Source organism: Eschrichtius robustus, chromosome 10, assembly GCF_028021215.1.
Source record: "Eschrichtius robustus isolate mEscRob2 chromosome 10, mEscRob2.pri, whole genome shotgun sequence".
In the NCBI taxonomy this organism is placed as follows: Eukaryota; Metazoa; Chordata; class Mammalia; order Artiodactyla; family Eschrichtiidae; genus Eschrichtius; species Eschrichtius robustus.
Window position 1 is genome coordinate 109,373,361 of NC_090833.1, and position 25,026 is coordinate 109,398,386.

At 43.6% G+C, this 25,026-nt stretch overlaps 1 protein-coding gene across 1 annotated transcript in view; it reads left to right on the top strand.

The window, feature by feature from the left end:
- The first annotated feature begins 5,863 nt into the window (after positions 1-5,863).
- EXTL3 (exostosin like glycosyltransferase 3) overlaps positions 5,864-25,026 on the top strand; it is a 136,278-nt gene continuing 117,115 nt past the window's right edge. Inside the window, exon 1 of the mRNA XM_068553248.1 lies at positions 5,864-5,934. The gene's annotated coding sequence lies outside the window, so the exon portion shown is untranslated. The remainder of the gene's footprint in view (positions 5,935-25,026) is intronic.

The following is a 25,026-nucleotide window of genomic DNA, read 5'->3' on the forward strand; positions in this document are numbered from 1 at the left end:
TTTGCTGTGCAAAAGCTTTTAAATTTCATTAGGTCCCATTTGTTTATTTTTGTTTTTATTTCCATTTCTCTAGGAGGTGAGTCAAAAAGGATCTTGCTGTGATTTATGTCATAGAGTGTTCTGCCTATGTTTTCCTCTAAGAGTTTGATAGTGTCTGGTCTTACATTTAGGTCTTTAATCCATTTTGATTTTATTTTTGTATATGGTGTTAGGGAGTGTTCTAATTTCATTCTTTTTTTTTTTAACATCTTTATTGGAGTATAATTGCTTTACAATGGTGAGTTAGTTTCTGCTTCATAACAAAGTTAATCAGTTATACATACACATATATCCCCATATCTCTTCCCTCTTGCGTCTCCCTCCCTCCCACCCTCTCTATCCCATATCTCTGGGCTTTGTACCATACTGTCTTGATTACTGTAGCTTTGTAGTATAGTCTGGAGTCAGGGAGCCTGATTCCTCCAGCTCTGTTTTTCTTTTTCAAGATTGCATAAAGCGACTTCTGAGTGTACAAATTGGAGTGTCCTGCAACTTTGCATGAATGCTGACAAAATTCAGTACAAGGTCTCAAGGCTTTGGAGCAGGGAGAGAAAATCAAAGAGGGTTTCCGTGACTATTTCTTAGGAAACAGGTTAACAGCAATGGGCTGGGGTTGACCAAATTTAGGCTAGATTGTGGCATTCAACACATGCCCAATTGAATATCCTTGTTGTATTCAGGTCATGTAAAAGCATGTGAAATAAAGTTGCATGATGGCATCTGACTATTCCACTCTGTCTTTATTGGACCAAATTTATTATTATGGTGGTGATTTGGTAGCTTGACTAAAGTTCTGCTGAGTATTCAAATGACCACTTTCTCTAATCTCCCTTCTTTCCATTTGTCTCCCATTCTTTTCTACTCTTCTCCTCTCAACCCATTCATATATACACACCCACAGTGATCTCCACACCATGTTACTTGCTGAGAATGGCTGCATGTGGACATTTATGGGTATCAAATGTGGACGCATTTTTATCTCCCTTGGGCCAGGCCCTACCTCTAACGCCAGGGTTACTGGAGCCTCCTAACTAGTCTCTTCAGGCTCTGCTACTTTCAGTCCTCCCGCTTTCATTATGATAGTCCATCTGGGAAAGCCTGTAATTCAGTGGGGCAAAGTGGAAACATCCCTGGACACAGGCAGGAAGTTTGGGCTTGGGCTCCTGTTCCACCATTTTCTGCTTGCAGAGGATTCTGTAAGATAAATAGAAGTTAGCCAGTTCTACAGTAGAAATAAGATCAGAGGTCAGGTCCCCTCTGACCATATGGAGGGGAAAATATGTGAAGTGTATGCCAATGTTCAGAACAGAATTATTCACGATAACCTAAAGGTTGAAACAACCCAAATGTCTATCAACAGATGAATAGTTAAACAAAATGTGTTATATCCATACAATGGAATATTATTCAGCCATGAAAATGAATGGAATTCTGACACGTGCCACATCATGGTTGAACCTTGAAAATAGGCGAAGTGGAAGAAGCCAGATACAAAAGGACAATTATTGCATGATTGCATTTATAGAAAATACCTAGAATAAGGCAAATTCTTAGAGACAAAGTAGATTAGAAGTTAGATGTTAGTGGAGGTTGGGTGAAGGAGGGAGTGGGGAGTTATTGCTTAATAGGCTCAGAGTTTCTGTTTAGGGTGATGAAGGATTATGGAAATAGTGGTGATGGTTGTATAACATTGTGACTATAATTAATGCCACCAAATTCTACACTTAAAAATGGTTCAAATGGCAAATTTTATGTTACATATATTTTGCCACAATAAAAGACAGTAAAAAAGAAAACCCTGGGGGTTTAATAATAAAACTATAGATGTGATGCAAGATTCCTGGCATGGGAAGAGACCCATAGAGCTAGGAAAAGAGTCAAAACACAGGAAAAACAAGTATGAAGGCCTAGAATCAAGCAAACATAGCTTGTTTGGGAATCGTGACTTAGATAAAGTGAAGTTACCAGGAGCAGGGCAGCAGATAAAACTGATGAGTAGATGTCAGATCATGAAAAGCCTATATCTTGTGCAAAAGTGAGTGAACGTGACTCAGGGAAGGGTTTTTAAGCAGAAAGGAGTGTACATGTATGAGCTTTGCTCGTGGGAAAAATCACCCCAGCAAGGGTGGAACATTATTTGTACATGAACAACACTGAAAGCAGAGTCAACTTCTGGGTTAGGCTGTAGCCCAGGTGCACCACTAGTTTGCACCATATACAGGGCCCCTAAGATCCAGTTTAAGTGACAGGAGACCCAGCAGTTTCTCTTGGTTGTGTTACCTGCCTTCACATACACTTTTACCGGCTCTAACAGGAGCCCACAGGTGTCTTGCACTGGGCTCAACTGGGAAAAAGCCCTTGTGGGATTTAGCCCAGTGACAAGACATCTGTGTGAGCCCTGGAAGCTCTCTTCCTGGAAAGGTCATCTCAGGGAGAATGCCCTAAAAGGGAAATGAAAGAGGAGTGTTTCCCTTCAGCCTGAGACATTCTGATTGCTTCACTTGTGCCCTGAAGCTGCCTGTCTATTTCTCTTACCCAGACTGGGTGAGCCTCTCTCAGCTCTGAAAGAATGCACTTCCTCCTGCTGTGTTTGGTCTCCTCACCCGATCCCCATCCCCGCTGCCCTGGAGGCTGTGTGTGGTCCCCGATTCTCACTGGGCCTCCCCACTGCCCATGGCTCCCTGCTAGCATGGCTGCCCAGCTGCAGGCTCTGCTCCACACCCACAAGAGCTGCCCTTCTCTCTGCTCCTCACTGGGGCGCTCCCAGAAACGGCTCCCTGGCCACCTCCTGGCTTTGAGACTCTGAAGCCAATTACCAGGGCTTGGTGGCATGCTGGCACTCCAACTCTGTGTTCAGTGACCTTATGTTGGTAGCTTGAAATCAGCCACGGTGGAGTATTTATGATGCTGAAAACTTGGCCTGTCTGGGCCAGAGCCAAATCGAATCTCAGAGACAAGAGTTTTTGGTGAAGTAGAAAAGAATAACTTTATTGCTTTGCCAGGCAGAGAGGGACACAGCAGGCTTGTGCCCTGAAAAACTGTGTGTCCCAACCCGGGAGGATTTGGTGAGGAGTTTTATAGCTATGGTTCAAGGGCAGGGTTGCTGATAAGGATCAGGGTGTGTGCAGGGCCTGCATTTCTTTAATTTGGCCTCAGGGGTCTCCTGATGAGCTTTTTGTTGTTCTCAAGCTTTTGTTTTTGTGACCTTCTCTCTGGAATGAAGAATGCTTCAGGAAGTTAACATCTTGCATTTGTTGGGGGTTTCAGTTCTGCAGAAGAGCTCAAAGATACTGTTATGTGTATCCCTTGAGGCGGAACCAGGACCCTGCCCCAAGGCTGCACTATTGTTTCTTGAGGGCTCCTTCCTTGTCTCTGCATCCCCTCCCTTCCCTGATTAGCAACTGTTTGAACCTGCCCTTTGGAACGCAGGGAAGGTCATGGAGGCTGAATGAAGCCTATTCCCTACAAACAAGAAATGGGGGACACAGAAAGGCTGCCATGCCCAGGAGCCCCACAGGGTTCTGCTCAGTTTTATTTACACCACAGAAATCTGCAAACAGCACGAATCAGAGCTTTTCTTTCTGGAGAGCCAGTTATTTTTATCAGTACACCTCTAATTGGGCTTCTGGTTCTTTCAGAAGAATTAACAAACAAACAAACGGATCTGGAAGTATTAGGCAGGGCTTCCTTCTCTCAAGAGATCTTCTGGGTCCCCATCACCTCAGAAGGCAGGGCTCAGGGATGATTTAAAGCTTCTCGTCCCACCCATGTGGTGAGGTTACTTGGGAGAGGCTGGCTCGGCTCCAGAAGACTGGATTCCACCTTCGCAGGGCACCCTCCCCAAGCTGAGGCTCTTATCAGCTTCTTGAACTAAAGCTGAGTTCTTCACAGGAGGGTGTCTGTGTGTGCTCTCCAATGACAGGATCCTGCTTCCTGTAATTCTCCACCCATGGCCTCTCTGCCCTTGTTCTCCAGGCTCAAATGTAAGAGATGCCGCCCTTCTTCTGGGCACTTGGACACACCCTTCTCCAAGCCCTTCCTGCAGGAGGCCAGACACATCAGATCTACTATCTGTGAAACTAGAGGCTACCTTATTCCAATAACATCTCTGCTTCCACTGGAAAGGCCTGAAATGTGTTAGAGGACAGAAAGAAGAATGTTGTAATCAGTTTGGTTTTACTCTAAGTTGTCAGGGTTTTGATACATTTGAGACTGTATACATTATTACTATCATTTTTGTCACTGGGTGAGCGCCCTCTTCGTAAGATTACGCTTTGAATCTCAAGCTCCCCCGGTCCCTGTTACGGGCTGAATTGTGTCCCGTCCCCCCACATTCACAGACTGAAGTCCTAGTCCCCAGCACCTCAGAATGGGACCTTATTTGGAAATAGGGTTGTTGCAGGTATAATTAGTTAAGATGAAGTCATCCTGGGGTGGGGTGGGCCCCTAATCCAATATGACTGGCATCCTCATAAGAGGGGGGCATTTGGACACAGGCATGCGCACAGGATGAACAGCATGTGAATGTGAAGACAGCTGTTTATAAAACCAAGACAGAGGCCTGGAGCAGATTCTCTCCCTCACAGCCCTCAGAAGGAACCAATCCTGCCAACACCTTGATCTCAGACTTCGAGCCTCCAGAACGGTGAGACAATATATTTCTGTGGCTTAAACCACGCAGTCTGTGGTGGTTTGTAGCTCTAGCAAACTAATACACTCCCCAGGAAGTTTACTTTTCTTTTGTGCCCCATCGGGGTTTGCAGATAAGCAAAACTCTTTAATGTCTTATCTTTGCTAAAACCTCAGAATTTTTTCTTTATCGTGTAGAATGAGGGGAAACTGAAATATTGCAAAGCCATCCACAATTAGAACTAGTACCTACAAGTTAGAAACGTCTAAAAAGTTATTTAATAAAAATAAAACAACCTTAAGACATACAAAACTATTTACATTGCTCCAAAGTTTCTTTTTACATTTGTCAACACATATTTTCTCACAGAATCATGGGCCATGTGCTTTCCTGGGTTCTGTGTTTAACATTATTTGATAGAAATATTTCTACTTAGTGATAATGTTCATATTCTTATGTAAACAGCGACATTTTATCTTTGTGCCTTTCACGTGTTTTAGTTGTTTGCTACTCTAATTTTTCACTGTGAATATTTTTGTGTAATTTATTTTCACTCCACTTGAACTATTTCCTTGAGGAAGAGAAAGTCCTGGATTACACACTTTCATAGTTTCTGTTCCATATTATTTTTATTCTCTAGACAGATTGAGCCGATCTGTGGTTTCACCAGAACTAAAAATTAAGTGTGCAGGTTTTCCCATAATCTTGACGTCATTTAGTTTTATGATTTTAAAATTACTTTTCCTAGCTTCAAAAGCTTTTCCGAGACTGAAGGTTGCTTGGTTTTTTTACTTATGTCACTCCCCGGGAGAGGGGGCCCCCAGGCACTTTGAAAACATCTTTTATTTCTAACTTTGAGATGTGAGCAGTACGTAACCCACACTAGCTCGCAGCGGTTCCCCAAGTGCCCGGCCCCGCCTCTCCCTCGGCGGGTCCCCGCAGACGCACCCCGCCAGCCCGGGGCTGCTTTTAGGACGCACCCGCCAGGTGTCAGCGCAGCCTCAGCGGCGGGCTCCGGCGTCCCACAATGCACCAGGCGCTCGGGTCCGGAGGTGACCCAGCTGCAGCTAAGGCGGCAGAGCCCCGAGGGCTTGCGGGCGTCCGAGGGGCGGGGCGTCCTGGGGGCGGGGCGTCCGAGGGGCGGGGCCAGGGCCGCAGATCCAGCCGCCTTCAGTCGCAGCTGCGCCCCTCCTGCGGCCAGCCGCCCGGGCTCAGGTTGTGTCTTCCCCGGCCTCGGAGACCTGTCCACCTGGCGCTGTAGCAAGGTAGGGGGTGCTCTCCCGGACCATCCCTTTTGGGGGGTGTGAAGTCTTTTTTTTCCTAGTTGTGCCAACAGGAGAAGTCTTAACGTTGCTAACGTTTAGAGATGGAGCTACCAGTTTCGCTCGGGGGAATCTATTTCAAAAGTCTTTTGTTTCCGTCCCATCGTCCCCGTCCCCCCCCGCGCCCCCCCCCCCTCCCCGACTCTGCTGGGCTTTGGGAAACCTGATTTGGGGAGTCTGTGCCAGGGTAATTTCAAGCTCTTGGTTCATCCCTCCTGTCTTGTGTAGGGATGCAAAAACTCCGGGGAGGGGTTAGAATGCGTGAGAACTTGTGTGGGTGTGGGCTGCGTGTCTTCAGAATGTGTGCCTTTGTGAAAACTCCTGAAAAATTAGATGTCCATAGGGGTCTAATTCTCGGGGTGGGTGTGGGTCCTGAGTCCCCGCTGTTTCAGGTACTTAGTGAGTGGCGTCTGTCACGTGCCCGCCTCCGCCACCCTATAGCCATCAGGAGGTTGCTGTCCTGTGATCTAAGCCAGTGGGTGCCCTCACCGCCACCCTATAGCCATCAGGAGGTTGCTGTCCTGTGATCTAAGCCAGTGGGTGCCCTCAAGTTCTACACCCCAGAACTACTCTCCAGGACACTGCTTCCCAACAGTCCCTGAGCGCCACACCCCAGAGCGCCTCAACACAGCTGACCCTAGTTTGGGGATCCCACAGTTCGAGCTTTTCAAAAAATAAACTTAGGCAGATAGAAGGCACTGGAATATGCGGGCACCTGGGATAGCTTAAGCTTGTTGGGGTCTGCCCTCAGCCTGTTTTCTGGGTCACACTGCATGGCTCCATCCATTCGGTCTCACTTCCTGTTACCCCAGTGCTCCCCTTGGTAAAAATGCCAATCTGAAATAATCCCCATCTGAAACCTACGATTCTAAAGTGACTCCACCTTTGCCCACTTCTAAAGGCTCAGAAAAGCACTTTAGTCCTCTGATCCCTAGCTCCGATGTAAAATAAGTTGTAGTTTTAAAGGTTTATTTTTCTTTAAAACCCTCACCCAATAAATATCGGTTGATTGCTTTTACTTGTGAAATCCAAGCAGTTTCATTTGTTGTTTAGTAATAAAGATTATAACTAGGAAGACCATCTAAACGATATATTCTTCAGGTGAACATGATCCTAATTAACAAATTAGCTGATAGTGCAAGGCAGAAGATGGGAAATCAGGGAAGCTTGGTTCTAAAACATTTCTGCCTCTGAGAAGTCTGTACAACTAAATTGCCTTTATTTTTCCTTCAAAATGTAAAATGCTGTGAGCACAGGTTCCTTTTTTGCTAGACACACCTCTTGATTTGAGATAACAATCAGAAACAAGAAAATTCTTTCAAACAGTTATCATCTCACCTATGCCCAAGGAAAGAAGGCAAGTCTAGGAGTTGTTAGGATTCTAAATCTTTGTTAAGCAGAAATTCTTAATGATCCTTAAGCCCATCTCTGGGTACTTTCCCCCAGAAGTGTCAGTTCTCCATCAAATATGAAATTATGAATTTCTCATCATGTATAATACTTTGTATTTGGAAAATATTTGTATTTTCTACATCTAACATTAATATTCATTTAAAAGCATTGTGTATTTGGGCATAAAATGATACAAATCTTTAAAAGATTAAAAGCAAGGAAAAAAATTTTCTTAGCTAGTGTTCATCAGTGATTCCCACCATAAGGTCCTTGGTTAGTGGCAATAAACCCCAAAGATAAAACCAAAATCTGGAAAGTCATTAATAATCACCAGCACGCATGAGAACTAGAGGGCACCGTTTGAAGCTTAAAAGGAGCCGTTTAAGGACATGTTAAAGATAACCTTGTACAGGGCTTCCCTGTTGGCACAGTGGTTGGGAATCCTCCTGCCAATGCAGGGGACATGGGTTCGAGCCCTGGTCCAGGAAGATCCCACATGCCACAGGGCAGCTAGGCCCATGCGCCACAACTACTGAAGCCTGCGCGCCTAGAGCCGGTGCTCTGCAACAAGGGAGGCCACCGCAATGAGAAGCCCATGCACTGCAACGAAGAGGGGCCCCCGCTCGCAACTAGGGAAAGCCCATGCACAGCCACAGCAGCAAAGACCCAACGTGGCCAAAAAAAAAAAAAAAAAAAAAAAAAGATAACCTTGCACAGTAGATTGCATCAGTTAAGGCTTTAGCTTCAAGAGATTCATATGGAAAGACACTGACACCCATATAATGAAACTTAAATACCAATTCATGGGCCCACTAAAAATAAGCAGATCAGATGATTCCCACATCAACTGTAAATACTGTATATGCACTTTAGGTTAATTTAAATAATTGTCCCATTGCTTTTACAACCTTCCAATGCCTTGATTACTTCAAAACTGGAACAGCTGGCACGGTTCTTGCTTCTGAAGGAGGTAAATTAAGAAACTGACCTCCAGCCACAGACTGGAGTTCACAGAATTTAGCACAAACAAGCAACTCATGAGGAACTCAGTGCTTGGGCAGATATTTATCAGGCACCTACTAAGTGCAAGACTGGACTCATTACTTTAGCCCACTCATGAAAAATAGCTTCAGGGATGATCTGTTATCAGGGGTCATGTCATCAGGGCCATGCACGTAGAGGTCAGGCTATTTCTCAGATGCCAAGGAAGCAAAAGTATCTCTCAGAAGAACCATGAAGACCCGAGGAGCTCAATTTAAAAACATCCCACTTATTTTAGAGGGAGAAGGGGATAGAGAAAGTACCTTGAAATATTCCCCTTTTGGCTTCCATCCTTTGTGGTGCCAGTTTTTCAAAAAAACTCTTCATTATATAATGATACTAATTATTCTAATACTAGTCACGTAATATGAGACTTTAGAAACAGTTATCCTGATGAACTCAGGCATTGACCTTGTGAACTATTCCAACTTTCCAATAATAAAAGCACCACCCTGTTTCTCATATATATATATTTGTTCAGTAAACATCCTAGCACTGTGCTAAGGCCGGAAATGCAGAGATGAATCATCTAACCCTTGACATTAAGAAGCTGATCGTGTTGGGGAAATCAACCCACAGATGGTTGTAATGAAACGTGTGCTGGGGACGGCGATAGATAATTGCTCCTGGTGCTGTGGGCCTCGAGTCTAGTCTGGTGGAGTCAGGAAAGGCCCGGAAACGTCAGAAATTAGTAATTCTAGGATGACTCACTTTAAGCAAGACTGGGGGAAGAGTGCTCCAGGTGGAGGGGACAAGCATTAAGAAGATCATGGGGGTAGAGTGGCAAGATCTGAGAAGCAGACTGAACACAGGAAGGCCTGGTGAGGGTGAGGGGAGCCACTGAAAACCTTATGAGGAGGGACGGGGTCCTATCTGCTTTAGGGAGCTCACTCTGAAGCTGGAGTGGAGGATAGACTTAAGGGGCCAGGAGGCAGGAAGAACTCTTAGGAGACCACAGCAGAGATTAGGAAAGAAATGAGGGCTTAGCATTTGTAGAAAGCATGACCCTTTCCAGCTCTCTCATCCGTTACGTGGTTTGGTTTTCATAACCACCCTTTGCAGTCAGTAGGGTGATATTCACAGCTTCATTTTCTAAGTGCTTACCTGGTGCTTTGTGTACATGATCCCTGACCTTTATAAAAACCCTGAAAATTAAGTATTATTGACCTACTTTACAGAAGTGGATCCTGAGGCAGGGTCAGGCGCAGACCCAGGTCCTGTGTCTAAAGCAGGACTTACTCTAAACAGCAGGTGGATCCTGCTTCTCTAGAGAACGAGGCAAGACAACCCTTCTGGGCAAATCTACACCTGGGAAACATCTCTCAGGAGTCAGCATGACAATACGACTGCAGTGGCCAGCTCTTTAAGCAGTTCTGTCTCTGCATTTAAAAATCCCATGGAACAAAACAGTGTGGCGGTTCCTCAAACTAGCAAACATAGAATTACTGCCTGAGCCCGCAATTCCGCTTCTGGGTGTACACCCAAAAGAAGTGAACGCTGGGACTCAGATACTTGTACACTTGTGTTCATAGCATTATTCACAATAGTCAGAAGGTGGAAACAACGCAGGTGTCCACTGATAGAAGAATGGATAAACAAAATGTGGTCAGTACATACAATGGAGTATTATTCAGCCTTAAAAGGAAGGAAATTCTGACACATGCTACAACATGGATGAACTTTGAGGACATAATGCTCAGTGCAATAGGCCAGTCACAAAAGGGCAGATACTTTATGATTCCACTTATAGTCAAATTGACAGAGACGGAAAGTAGAATGGTGGTTGCCAGGACAGGTGGAGGGGGGGTGGGAAGTTGCTGTTTAATGGGTAGAGAGTTTCAGTTTGGGAAGATGAAAAGAGTTCTGGAGATGGATGGTGGTGATGGCTGCACAGCAATGTGAATGTACTTAATGACTCTGAACTGTACATTTTAAAAAGGCTAAAATGGTAAATTTTATGTGTATTTTGCCAAAAAAAAAAGTTCCATTGAGCAAGTGACTTACCCAGGGTCACTGAGCAAGTTCAGGCAAAAGGAGAATTCAAAGCAAAAACATGGCCTCTGTCACACCTGGTAGTGACAAGGAAGCTCTCTGGGTGGACGGAGGTGTGCTCCGGCTTTCTTTTTAAGCAGAAAGAGAAACCAAGTTTTCCATTGTTATCAGCCTTACTGCAGCAAATTCATAGGATTCCAGTCACTGAAGAAATATGGGTGCTTAGAACCTGGTGTTTGGTTGCTGGCTTTGTCTAGGTAATCAAGGTGGGAAACTGGTGATAAGTTGGATTTTATTCATTCATTCATTTGTTCATTCATTCAGTATCAAATATTTGAGGGCCTATGTTGTACCAAATATCCTCTCCAGTTTCCAACTTTTCTGTCTAGTTACAGCCATCTGCCAGCTTTATTCTAGATGCTCTGCCAGTTTCCCTTGGACATAAAGTCCTAAGTTATATAAACCTTCCTTGATTCCTGGAAAGGTCAATAGGGGAACGGGTAGGGTTGAAGGGAGGTGATACGAGGTGAAGTGGGAGGTGCCAAATGCCTAAGAGAGTTGTGATTCCAATGAAGAAACTGCTAAGCGCGACAGGAGTCCCATGAGGTGTGTCCAGGGGCTGCAGGTGCAGAAGGACTGAGTCCAGCTCATGTACCTAACCCCTGGCATAGACCAAGTGTGGGCGCTGCCTGGAGTCTTTTTTTTTTTAATTGAAGGATAGTTGATTTACAATGTTGTGCTAATTTCTGCTGTACAGCAAAGTGACTCAGTTATACACATGAATACATTCTTTTTTCATGTTTTTTTCCATTATGGTTTATCCCAGGAGATTGGACATAGTTCCCTGTGCTATACAGTAGGACCTTGTGGTTTATCCATTCTAAATGTAATAGTTTGCATCTACTAACCCCAAACTCCCAGCCCATCCCTCTCCTGCCCCCCCTCCCCTCTGGCAACCATAAGTCTGATCTCTATGTCTGTGAGTCTGTTTCTGTTTCATAGATAGGTTCATTTGTGCCATATTTTAGATTCCACATATAAGTGATATCATATGGTATTTGTCTTTCTCCTTCTGACTTACTTCACTTAGTATGATAATCTCTAGGTCCATCCATGTTGCTGCAAATGGCATTATTTTATTCTTCTTTATGGCTGAGTAGCATTCCATTGTATATATGTACCACATCTTCTTTATCCATTCATCTGTCTATGGACATTTAGGTTGTTTCCATGTCTTGGCTATTGTGAATAGTGCTGCTGTGAACATTGGGGTCCATGTATCTTTTTTTTTTTAATTTTAAAAAATAAATTTATTTTATTTATTTATTTTTGGCTGCATTGGGTCTTCGTTGCTGCTTGCAGGCTTTCTCTAGTTGTGTTGAGCGGGGGCTACTCTTCATCGCGGTGCGCGGGCTTCTCATTGTGGTGGCTTCTCTTGTTGCAGAGCATGGGCTCTAGGCACGCGGGCTTCAGTAGTGTGGCACCTGGGCTCAGTAGTTGTGGCTTGCGGGCTCTAGAGCACAGGCTCAGTAGTTGTGGTGCATGGGCTTAGTTGCTCCATGGCATGGGGGATCTTCCTGGACTAGGGATTGAACCCATGTCCCCTGCATTGGCAGGCAGATTCTTAACCACTGCGCCACCAGGGAAGCCCCATGTATCTTTTTGAGTTATAATTTTGTCTAGGTATATGCCCAGGAGTGGGATTGCTGGATCATATGGTAATTCTATTTTTAGTTTTCTGAGGAACCTCCATACTGTTTTCCATAGTGGCTGCACCAACTTGCATTCCCACCAGCAGTGTAGGAGGGTTCCCTTTTCTCCACATCCTCTCCAGCATTTGTTATTTGTAGGCTTTTTTTTTTTTTTTTTAATTATTTATTTATTTATTTATTTATTTATGGCTGTGTTTGGTCTTCGTCTCTGTGCGAGGGCTCTCTCCAGCTGCGGCAAGCGGGGGCCACTCCTCATCGCGGTGCGCGGGCCTCCCACTATCGCGGCCTCTCTTGTTGCGAGGCACAGGCTCCAGACGCGCAGGCTCAGTAGTTGTGGCTCACGGGCCTAGTTGCTCCGCGGCATGTGGGATCCTCCCAGACCAGGGCTCGAACCCGTGTCCCCTGCATTGGCAGGCAGACTCTCAACCACTGCACCACCAGGGAAGCCCTTTGTAGGCTTTTTAATGATGGCCATTCTGACCAGTGTGAGGTGGTACCTCATGGTAGTTTTGATTTGCATTTCTCTAATAATTAGTGATGTTGAGCATCTTTTCATGTGCCTACTGGCCATCTATATGTCTTCTTTGGAGAAATGTCTGTTAAAGTCTTCTGCCCATTTTTCGATTGGGTTGTTTGTTTTGTTGTTGTTGAGTTGTATGAGCTGTTAGTATATTTTGGAAATTAAGCCCTTGTCGGTCATATTATTTGCAAATATTTTCTCCCATTCTGTAGGTTGTCTTTTTGTGTTTTTTTGTTTTTTGTCTTTTTTTATGTTTTCCTTTACTGTGCAAAAGCTTGTAAGTTTGATTAGGTCCCATTTGTTTATTTTTGTTTTTATTTCTATTGCCTTGAGAGACTGACCTAAGAAAACATTGGTACTATTTATGTCAGAAAATATTTTGCCTATGTCCTCTTCTAAGAATTTTATGGTGTCATGTCTTATGTTTAAGTCTTTAAGCCATTTTAGTTTATTTTTGTGTATGGTGTGAGGGTGTGTTCTAACATCATTGATTTACATGCAGCTGTCAAACTTTCCCAGCACCAGTTGCTGAAGAGACTATCTTTTTCCCATTTTATATTCTTGCCTTCTTTGTCAAAGATTAATTGACTGTATGTAGGTGTGTGGGTTTATTTCTGGGCTCTCTATTCTGTTCCATTGATCCATGTGTCTGTTTTTGTACTAATACCACACTGTTTTGATTACTGTCACTTGTCTGAAGTCTGGGAGAGTTATGCCTCCTGCTTTGTTTTTTTTCCTCAGGATTGCTTTGGCAATTCTGGGTCTTTTATGGTTCCATATAAATTTTTGGATTATTTGTTCTAATTCTGTGAAAAATGTCATGGATAATTTGATAGGGGTCACATTAAATCTGTAGATTGCTTTGGGTAGTATTGCCATTTTAACAGTATTAATTCTTCCAACCCAAGAGCATGGTATTTCTTTCCATTTCTTTAAATCCTCTTTAATTTCCTTTATTAATGTTTTATAGTTCTCAGCATATATGTCTTTAACCTCCTTGGTCAGGTTTATTCCTAGGTGTTTTTTTTTTTTTGGTGTGATTTTAAAAGGTATTGTTTTTTTACATTCCCTTTTTGATATTTCATTGTTAGTGTAAAGAAATGCAACCGATTTCTGAATGTTAATCTTGTATCCTGCTACTTTGCTGAATTCATTTATTAGATCTAGTAGTTTTTGTATGGAGTCTTTAGGGTTTTCTATATATAGTATGGTACTGCCTGGAGTCTTAACGCATGCATGGAGGATCAGGGTGATACCCACAGCAGAAACCCCAAAAGGCAGACAAAAAGAGCAATACATGGAGGCAAGCAGTGGTACAAAAAAATAGAGTGATGTGGAAGACAGTGCAATCTGGAAAAAACCCAACTTTTATGGAATGACATCCCCATCTTGTGCCTCTAAGGATAAAGCCTGGTTGGCTGTTCACAACTATGTGCATAAATGTGAATAGAGTCTTTTAAAAAATCCACAATATTTGGACCTGTCTGCTTCTAGAAGATATGAAGTATAGGATACGAGGTAAAGCATAACTTTAAAAATAAGGCACTAGGGTAGTTTAGTAAAACAAGCACTAGATTTGAAATGACGTGAGGAGGAAGGGCACATCGGGAGAAGCAGGGTGCTTGGCGTTTAAGAGACACACAGTCTATTCTAGCTATTTTCAAAATATAAAACAAAAATGGTCATAGCAGTGAAGCGGAAGTAGGTCCTACTAGGCATCTGAGATGAGACATTTTGGCATGGGATTTGGTTTTAAGTTTCTTGGAAGCCATGGTATAAACGGAAACAGGTTGGGTTACATCGTTTTCTTACTCTGGCAAGATAAAGTATACAAATTCAACTCTAGAGGAGACAGTTTTTTTCCTGGAACTAAACTCAGGGGAGGATTTACCACACGGGCTCCCTTGAATACAATTTTGAAGCTGTGGACAATATCTTCGATAACGTTTTGTAGGTCAGCTCTGAAGACGTCATGCAGATGAATGGGTTTTACCTTTGGTGGAAACCATCTGGAGTCAAAACTGAACGTGTAAAGTATTTTTTGTTAGAATGCTGTAGCGGGGCTTCCCTGGTGGTGCACTGGTTCAGAATCCACCTGCCAATGCAGGGGACACAGGTTTGAGCCCTGGTCCGAGAAGATCCCACATGCCACGGAGCAACTAAGCCCGTGCACCACAACTACTGAGCCTGCACGCCTAGAGCCCGTGCTCCGCAACAAGAGAAGCCACCACAATAAGCCTGAGCACCGCAACGAAGAGTAGCCCCTGCTCGCTACAACTAGAGAAAGCCTGCGCACAGCAACGAAGACCCAACGCAGGCAAAAATAAATAAATAAAATAAATAAATAAATTTATTGAAAAAAAAAAAAAAAAGAATGCTGTAGTGGTGGGATTCCGGGACAGTCACTTTCAGGAAGTTACCTAAGGATGAGTCATTAGAAGAACCTGGAGAAGTGGGCTGAATTGGACACCTGAGTGGGAAAACCTCTAACTCTCAGTTGAGCTTGGTCATTTGCATTGTTCTCATGGGGTAGAGGATCCCTTGGCAGGAAAGCAGAGCTAAGTGGTCCGACAGGCATTTAAGCTTTGAAGCAAGAATAGAATAAGGCCTGTGCTGATTTTGACACAAGATGGCAGGCTCCGGGGACGGTAATTCCTGCTGCTGGTTAACGACCAAATCAGTAGTTTTACTTCACATAAACTAAACAGGAGGTTGTGATGTGGTGGACGGGTATGGTCTTTGAAGTCAGATAAATCTGCTTCACATCCTAGGTCTGCTTGCTACTTACTAGCTATGTGATTTCACAAGTTACTGAATTTTTCTGATCTTCAATGGGATATTAATATCTACCTTGTATGAGTCATTTTACTGATCAGAGGTAAGATGTATAAACAATAATAAGCAATGGTAATAGTAGCTAGCAGTTTTTGGTCAGTTATTAAGTTTATTATGCAAGATACCTGACATCATGTTTATTCCAACTTAAAAAAAAAAAAAAAATCTCTAATATCACTCAGGTTTTTCCAGTTCATTCAAATAATGGCTGCCACTTCCCCAGCCTTTCAACAGAGGTGCTGCTTGTCTGTGGTAGCTGACAATTATCATGCTTACCTCAGAGCAAGCTTTATGCTAAGTGCTCTAAAGACATTATTTATTCTTCAAATCAACTCTGTATGGTACATACCACCTGGCACGTAGTGGGTGCTCCCTGAATGTTATCTATTAGTATTATTAGTATCAGTTATAATAATAAACTGATGACATAAAAGAAAAGAGGCCGTCTTTGCCCTGGGAATCAGTGCCCATAATCCACAGGGCAAATCTGGCCCATCTCCTGTTTTTATATAGTTGGTGGGTTAAGAATGGTTTTTACCTACCTAAATGGTTGAAAAAAATCAAAATAAGAATATTTCGTGATAAATTAAAATGACATAAAAGTCAAATTTCAACGTCCATAAATAAAGTTTTATTGGAACACAGCCATGCCCTTTGGTTTATACATGGTCTACGTCTGCTTTCATGCTGTAGCATCAGAGTTGAGTAGTTGTGACAGAAATACATATGGCCCCCAAAGCCTAAAATATTTACCACGTGGCCCTTTACAGAAAGCACTTGCTGACCCCTGATCTAGAGCAAGACCTCCAGGGGCAGCTCCAGGGGAGACGCTCAGCTAACCTCAGCGTAAGCCGGATGGCCCAGGGGTGAATATTAAGAACTGGGTTCTAGAAGGAGCAAAAATCCCATTGGCCTCACGTTTGCACCAGGGACAAAGCAAGTGGTAAGCTCTTCCAGTGCCAACATGGATAGGTAGAGGAGAGAAAGAGGGCTTGGGTTGAGCCATCTGTGTACAAGTTCTAATCTGGAGCTAGAACTTGGTGAAGCAGCTAAGAGATCTGGGATCTGTGAGTTGTTCATTTTTATGCTTTTTACTGTTTGCTTTTTGTTTTGTATTTGTTTGCTTTACCCTTTGTGCTTTAGCGAAAATTCGCTTTCAACAATTCTAATCTTATCTAGGCTAAGCCAAGGGAAAAAATGATTGGTTCACACCCGAGCCAGGATAAAGTTCAAACTTCTTAACTGCTCTTAAGCCAGGCAATGTCTGGTCTGGTCCCTTCTCACTTGCTGAGACTCATCTTCCGACCTCTCCCTACACGCTGTGCTCTACTTGTGCTATGCAACCTACAGCCCCCGGTAGTAAGCCTGTTCCACGTCTCAAGAGTTTTTGTTTTGTTTTTTTTTTTTTTTTAATTTTAGTTTATTTATTTTTGGCTGCATTGGGTCTTCGTCGCTGTGCGCGAGCTTTCTCTTGTTGCGGCGAGCGGGGGCTACTCTTCACTGTGGTGTGCAGGCTTCTCGTTGTGGAGTCTTCTCTTGTGGCAGAGCGCAGGCTCTAGGCGTGTGGGCTCAGTAGTTGTGGCACGTGGGCCCTAGAGCACATGGGCTCAGTAGTTGCGGTGCATGGGCTCTATGGCGGCAGGCTTCAGTAGTTGTGGTGCATGGGCTCAGTAGTTGTGGAGTACGGGCTCTAGAGTGCAGGCTCAGTAGTTGTGGCACATGGGCTTAGTTGCTCCGTGGCATGTGGGATCTTCCCGGACCAGGGCTCGAACCTGTGTCCCCTGCATTGGCAGGTGGATTCTTAACCACTGAGCCACCAGGGAAGCCCCTCATGGGTTTTTATACTCTGCTGTTCCCTCTGCTTCCCACTCTTCCTCACCTTCGCTGCCCAGAGAAATCTTCATCCTCTGCTGAAGTGTCGCCTGAAGTGTCGCCTCGTCCAGGAGGCCCTCCTAACGCTTTCTGCCCATCCTGGAGGAGATGATCACGTTCGCCTTTCCACCCCCTCTGCCTCCTGTCTCAGCTCCTGTCACTCTGTATTGGCATCGTTTACTGAGTCTGTGAATCCTTCAAGGTTAGGGATGAGGTTGTAATCTTAGCTCGTCACCTTGCTTCTGGCACATGGTAACCTAGATGTGTGAAGGCGGAGGAGAATCAGAGTACTCTGAAGGGCCAGGAGGAATGAACTTTCCAGCTTAAGAACCTGGAAATGATAAGTCAGAAGTGGGGCAGATAAATGAAAACCCAGGCAAGGAAGGCCTTGGATAGGAAAGTTCCCACCTGGGTTTTTATGGTTCGTTTCTGTTTGCTTTTTCTTTACGAAGAATATTGAATAATTCAGTAGTAAATACCCTCAACTATGAAAGACAAAAAAAAAAAAAAACGCTCTTCAGAGTGTTTACATCATACCTCTCTGAAGATAGGTATCACAAGACTACATTGTAATTTGGAAAAGACATTTCAGGAGGGGTTGAGACAGTATGGTCCAAAAACTTTGTTGAGGATGAAACTAAATATAAGGAAAGAAGTTGAAAACGTGGATGACTAATGTGATCAGTAGATGAGGTCTTCAAATACAGTTATCTCACATGAGCTCTTACCACTCTTAACTGAAACTTCAATCTTGATACTGGAAAGGACCTTATCTAGTGGCCTCTTGGTATTCGGTATTTGTTCAACCCAAGGGTTGTATCTGCTCTTAAGAGCATTGTTCTGGGGACTTCCCAGGTGGTCCAGTGGGTAAGACTCTGCGCTCCCAATGCAGGGGTCCTGGGTTTGATCCCTGGTTGAGGAACTAGATCCCACATGCATGCTGCAAGTAAGGAGTCCGCATGCTGCAACTAAGGATCCCACATGCCGCAACTAAACATGCCTCAGTGAAGATCCTGTGTGCCGCAACTAAGACCCAGCACAGCCAAAATAAATAAATAAATAAATATTAAAAAACAAAAAATATTGTTTAGAAAAAAAGAGCATTGTTTTGGTAGCTTTGACCTCTTAACTGGGTGGTCACTGAGATCCCAAGGCCTTTATTTTACGAGCACAGTTTGAGTTTTGTTTTGTGTTTTAGACCCAGATTCGTTATCACATTCCAGCCTTCTGAATCTTATCCGCCACTCTGGATTCTGTCACATCATTTTGTGAGATCTTCCTGTGGTTCATCTCCATCAGGTTGGCAGTTTACTAGGCAGAAAAGCTGAGTGTCCTATCAGCAAACTTAGAAGTTCCTCTTTTAGATCATTAATGAAAACGATCCCAGTACACACTAACATTTTTTAATTTATGAAAGAGGTAATTTATAAATCAGTTGCCTCATTGTAATCAAACATTTACTTTCAGATTCCATCCTTTCCTCGATGTACCAGATTTGGGGGAAACTATGGAATGGTTTCTGTCATCCAGTGGGCCCTCGTAGCTTCCAGTCAATTCTTCTGCGTTTTCCTAGTCTCTCTCCTATTTGCCATGGCAAAGTTTCAGATGGCTTCCATTCTCTTTAAGCCTTCCACCCCCAACCCTGCCCCCTCCACCCCTGTTCACCTCATCCTCAGCAAAGGGCCCCGCCCGCTACTTTCTGGAGAAGATGGAGGTTGTCAGACGGTCGCATCATCGAGTTCCTGCTGCCACTGCCAGGACGCCTAGTTAATTCCGCCCGCATCCTTCTCTCTGTCGGTTTCCAGTGAAGCGGTGTCCTTCCCTTGAATTGGGGCTGACCTTTAAGTCTGTGCTTTGTCCTGTGCTCTGGACCTTCTTCCTCCTCAGGGACTCCCCCAGCTGACTGTCCCCTGTCCTGTATCCTCCTCGTTAGCCTTTACACATTCTCCCTCCTCATCCATCTGAAAGCATCTCCCTCCACAGCCCTTCCCTTCAAACTCAGTGCCTTGACTTAGAATTGTTTCTGTTCTGCTTCCTCACCTCAGCTCCTCACCCTTCCCGTCTGGCTTGTACCACCACCCCTCCACTGACACTGTCCTCACCAAGGCCACCAACTACTGCCTTGTGGCTAAACCCAATGCATACATCTCGGTCCTTGTCTGCCTTATCTCTCTAGAGCATTTGGCTTTACCGACCACATGCTTCTCTGAAAACTCTTCTGCTGGCACTGCAGTTTCCCGGGCTCCTCCTTTCCTCTCTCTTTCTCATTGGGCTCATCTTCCTGTGTCGCTTCTTCAGTAGTGGTTCTACCCTGGTCTCTCCACTCCCACTGTCCCCTCTCTTCCCAGGATTCTTTTGGTTCCAAGCGACAGACCCCAATTCAAATTGAACTAAACAGGACTTCCCTGGTAGTGCAGTGGTTAAGAATTCGCCTGCCAATGCAGGGGACACGGGTTCAAGCCTTGGTCCGGGAAGATCCCACATGCTGAGGAGCAACTAAACCCATGCACCACAACTACTGAGCCTGCGCTCTAGAGCCTGCGCGCCACAACTACTGAGCCCGCAAGACACAAGTGCTGAAGCCCGTGCGCCTAGAGCCCGTGATCCACAACAAGAGGAGCCACTGCAATGAGAAGCCCGCGCAGCGCAACTTGGGAAAGCCCACGCGCAGCAACGAAGACCCAATGCAGCCAAAAATAAATAAATAAAAAAGAAAAAACAAATTAAACTAAAAACCAACTGAAACACCACCACCACCAAAAACCACAGCAAGGGAAATTCATTGATTCATGTGCCTGCAAAGTCCAGTAGTAGATCTGGGATAGCCGGTCCAGAGATGTAACATAAGGACGTCAGAAACAGCTTCACCCTCTCTGTCTCTTAGCTTTGTTTTCCATTGTGTTGGCTCCATTCTCAGGTGGCCTCTTTCTAAATGATGGCAAGACTCCTGCCAGCAACTCCAGGCTTATAGCCAATCCTCTTAGGAAACACAATGGAAGATTTTCTACCCAGTTTCTTAAGCTGGAAGTCTAGGAATCATTTTTGACTTCTGTTCCCACACATCTTAATCACCAAGTCCTGTCCCGTCTTCTAAATATCTCTGCATCCCCGTTGCCAGTGTTTTAATTCAGGGTACCATCTTTTGTCTAGATTCCTGCAGCAGCCCCCAGTGATTTTCTTCCTTGGGTCTTGCTGCCCTCCAACCTGTTCTTCACATCACAGCCAGGGTAATCTTTTGAAAATGTTACGTGATGGCCCCCCAATGGATAGGAAGTTCAAGACAAAACTCCTTGTTATGTTCCGGAAGGCCTTGCATGATACAGCTCCTGCCTACTTCTCTTTTCACATCATCCCTTATTCCAGGCAATTCAGCCATAGATGCCAGACTAGCCAAGTCCCTCCTAGGTCTGCTTTTTTCATGCAGTGCTCCTTCTACCTGGACCGTTTTCCTCCTGACCCCCCACCTAATGAGCCTCTTCTTGTCCATTCAGGTCTCACATTAAATATAACCATATTGAGAAAATCCTTCCAGGAATTCCCTGGCGGTCCAGTGGTTAGGACTCTGTGCTTCCACTGCAGGGGGCACAGGTTCGATCCCTGCTCAGGGAACTAAGATCCCACAAGCTGCAAGGTGTGGCCAAAAAAAAAAAAAAAGAAAAGAGAAGAAAAGAAAAACTCTTGGCACAGAAAATCCTTCCATACTGCATTATGTACACACACTTCCTACAAGAATATTCTTTTTCCACCTTAGCAATTATCACATTTTGTCGTCATTGCTCGTTAAATCGTCTGTATCCCTCAGCAGACTATAAGGTCCACGGAGGCAGATATTTCCCTTGTTTTGTGAAATATCCCCAGCATCACAGAGTAGGCACTTGATAAATATTTGTTAAATTGTAAAATAAAATGAGATGTGATTGTAGTAGGTGATTTTAGAATGTAGATTGATTCGCTAAGCTACTGGAAAGTCTATAATGTCTACTGCTTTTCTTTTTTATATGCTTATTGGTTCTCTTTTAAAAATAGTAGAGTTATAGAATTAAAGAGGATCTTAGTAATCATCCTGCACTAATTCACTTGACAGATTAGGAAGAGGGAGCTCAGAGGGACTTAAGTAACTTACACAAACCACGGAGCTACTCGCGGTGGTCTAATTGGACGGAGCTCAGAGCTCCTGACTTTCAGTGCAGAGCAACCTCCTCTTCACCATGAGAGCAGCACTTCTAACAGACTAGTGTAGTGCGATTTTTATTTTATAATATTTTGCCTTTTTAAAAAATTTATTGATTTATGGCTGCGTTGGGTCTCCTTTGCTGCGCGCAGGCTTTCTCTAGTTGTGGTGAGCGGGGGCTGCTCTTCGTTGTGGTGCACGGGCTTCTCTCATTGCGGTGGCTTCCCTTGTTGCAGGGCACGGGCTCTAGGCACACGGGCTTCAAGAGTTGCAGCATGCGGGCTCAGTAGTTGTGGCTCTCGGGTTGTAGAGCGCCAGCTCCGTAGTTGTGGCGCACGGGCTTATTTGCTCCGCGGCATGTGGGATCTTCCCGGACTAGGGCTTGAACCCGTGTCCCCTGCACTGGCAGGCAGACTCTTAACCACTGCGCCACCAGGGAAGTCCCTGTAGTGCGATTTTTATTTTAATTCAAAGGAAGCTTATCGCCGATAGCCTCGCATATTTTCCTTCTTAAGATGTACTTGCTGATCCTGTACATCTCAGTGGATTCTGACAGTTTTTCAGGATGCAAATCTCCCTGGTCTGTAGATGCCTAAGTATCCTGTAGAGTCTGTCCTCTATGCCATTGGCCCACGGAGAACCAGAAGTTACACATTTGATTCCCTTGTTCCACCGTTTCTCCTTGGAAGGGTAATTACTGAGTAGATGCCATCTGGACTTGATCTGAGGAACACTCGTGTTGTATAAAAGAAGTAACAGACTTCTGTTTAACTCTTTGTATGAACTACTCTTCTCTCTTCCCTCTGTGAGGCTTACTAACTGATGCCCAGTATGAGATAGGAGCTTAAAAAGATAACTGCTTCTATAAAAACAAGTTGAAGTTTGGAAAAGACTGGGTAGGAGTAACTTTCTAAAAAGAATTATAATAGAATTGGGTATGGGTGAGAAAACAAATATTGGGGAAAATTTTTAGTTAATAGAAAATAGTTTTTAGGGACTTCCCTCATGGCTCAGTGGTTAAGAATCCGCCTGCCAGTGCAGGGGACAGAGGTTCAATCCCTTGTCCAGGAAGATCCCACATGCCACAGAGCAACTAAGCCCATGCACCACAACTACTGAGCCTGCGCTGTAGAGCCCGCAATTCACAACTACTGAAGTCTGCACACCTAGAGCCTGCGCACCGCAACAAAGAGAAGCCCATGCTCTCTGCAACTAGAGAAAGCCTGCGCACAGCAACAAAGACCCAACACAGCCAAAAATAAATAAATTTTTTTAAAAAAGTAAAAAAAAAGGAGTTTTTATATGAAAAATTTTAATTTATTAAAAAAATTTTTAAATTAAGGAAACCAAAAATGGAACCTGTCGACCAAAGCATTATGAAACTTCAATTAATTGACCTATTCTGCGCATAAATGTCTTCAAGTGTTCATTTTAAATAAAACGTTCAGTGTATCTTTTCATTATGGTTCCTGCTTTAAACGGATTATTTCAGTTAACTGAATTACCTACTCTTCTGCCTTTTGTAGGTGGACGTGTTATATGCAGCTGAATCTTGCATGTGGTTATAATTTTGCTTTTGAATCGAATTTAAGCTTCTCAAGGGCTAGGAGTGGACCTACATATTTCACTTCCTGTAGATCTTACCATGGGGCCTAACTCTGCATATGCCTCCGATGATGGGGTTTTATTTCCCTAACCAACTAGTCTTTCTCACTCTGGGTCAACATTATTATTTTGTTTTCATCTTTACTCCTTCCTTCTTCCTAACTCACAGACATCGTTCCTTCTGAAAAGGAGAGAGAGAAAGGGGATATAAGGAGAGCATCCGCCAACCTCCCTCGGGGGCTTGCCATGTATTTGATACTAAAAAAGAAACTAAAAAGGAAGCGAAAGACAAGTTAAAAATATATTTAAAACAGATGTTTGTGCTTAAATTAAAAAATTCCAAATGCCACCCTTTGACCCAGCAGGTCTACTTCTAGAAGCCTATCCTATGGAAATAATTAAACACATGCAAAAAAGATTTAGCTCTACCATGTTCATCTCAGCCTTGTTTATAATGGGGGAGAATTAGGAACAACTTGAATTTTCAACCTTCAATTTTCAAGGACTTAATGTATAAATACAATGGAGTTCCATTATTTTTAAAAATGCGTTTAGTGACATATAAAGGTAGTTATAATTTATTAATTGAAAAACAAGCTATAAAATGTGTACATCCCATTTTTGTAAGAGACAAATATGCAAAAATGACTAGGAGGATATACATAAAGATTATATGATGGTAATGAAATAATTTTTTTCTCACTTATGCTTTAAACTTGTTTACAAAAAACTTCTGTAAAGTTACTTTTAAATTAAAATCTACTCCCAGCGAAATAGTTCCTATTAATGTCATTGTTGGATATGACTTTTTCCTTCAGAAGTAATTGATTGTAAATAAATATGTTAATAGTTGAGGTCTTAGGAAAAGGAAAACATCTCCTCTACTTTTCTGCCTTAATACCACTTTTCTTCCTAGCTGCAGTGGGTTCCAAATCAGTAGTTCTGTTAAGCTGGAGTTTTGTGAGAGGGGAGGAGGTGAGTGGGTTTTATTTCTAGTTTACTAATTCTCTTTATCACCTTGGGACATTTACTTTTCGGCTTTTTGTCCAGTAACCCTCTCTGTAAAATGGGGAGAATTCCCTCCTCGTTACTACCCCAGCAGAGGGATTGAAGACACCAGTGGCTTCCACCCCTGGCCTGGAACATGGCCAGTCTCTGCCACAAAGCCATGATACACATAATAAGTACTAACTTAACAGTAATTCATTGATTATGTAATAAGTAATAATTCACCTGGCCACCCAGGGTAACTCATCACTCTCACCCTAACTACTGTGAACATTTACTAAATTGTCAAGTTGATTCTGAACCATTACTTATTCATTAATTCAACAAATACCTGAAAAATGGCAACTAGGATTCAAATCCCGGCTCTCCCATTTAACTCTGTGAACTTGGGGAAGGAAGTTAATTTCTCTGGGCCTCAGTTTCCTCCTTTATAAAATGAATAGTATAATACATTGTTGTTGTAAGGATTAAATGAGATACAAAATGTGTAACGCCCAGTACATAGTAAGCTCTCATGTGTGCCAAATGCTGGGATTCACGTTCGTTCATTCAACAAACATTTATTGAGTGTTTAGTACAGGTCAGACAACGTTTCAGGTGCCTGGGTTACATCAGTGAACAAAACAGATTTGCCTGTTATCATGGAGTTTACATTTCAGCAGACTGAAAGATTAATTCAATGTAGTCCAATCCATGGTTATTGATGATAATACACTATTATTACTATTCGTGTATTATGTGCCAGCCACTGTGCAAGTGATTTTCATATATAATCTTATTTTCTCATTAACCCTGTAAGGTACGGATTTTTATTGTTACTTGAGAGTGTGGAAACTGAGCCTCTGAAAGGTTATGTACATACAACTGGCAAGTGAGTGGAGGGGCTG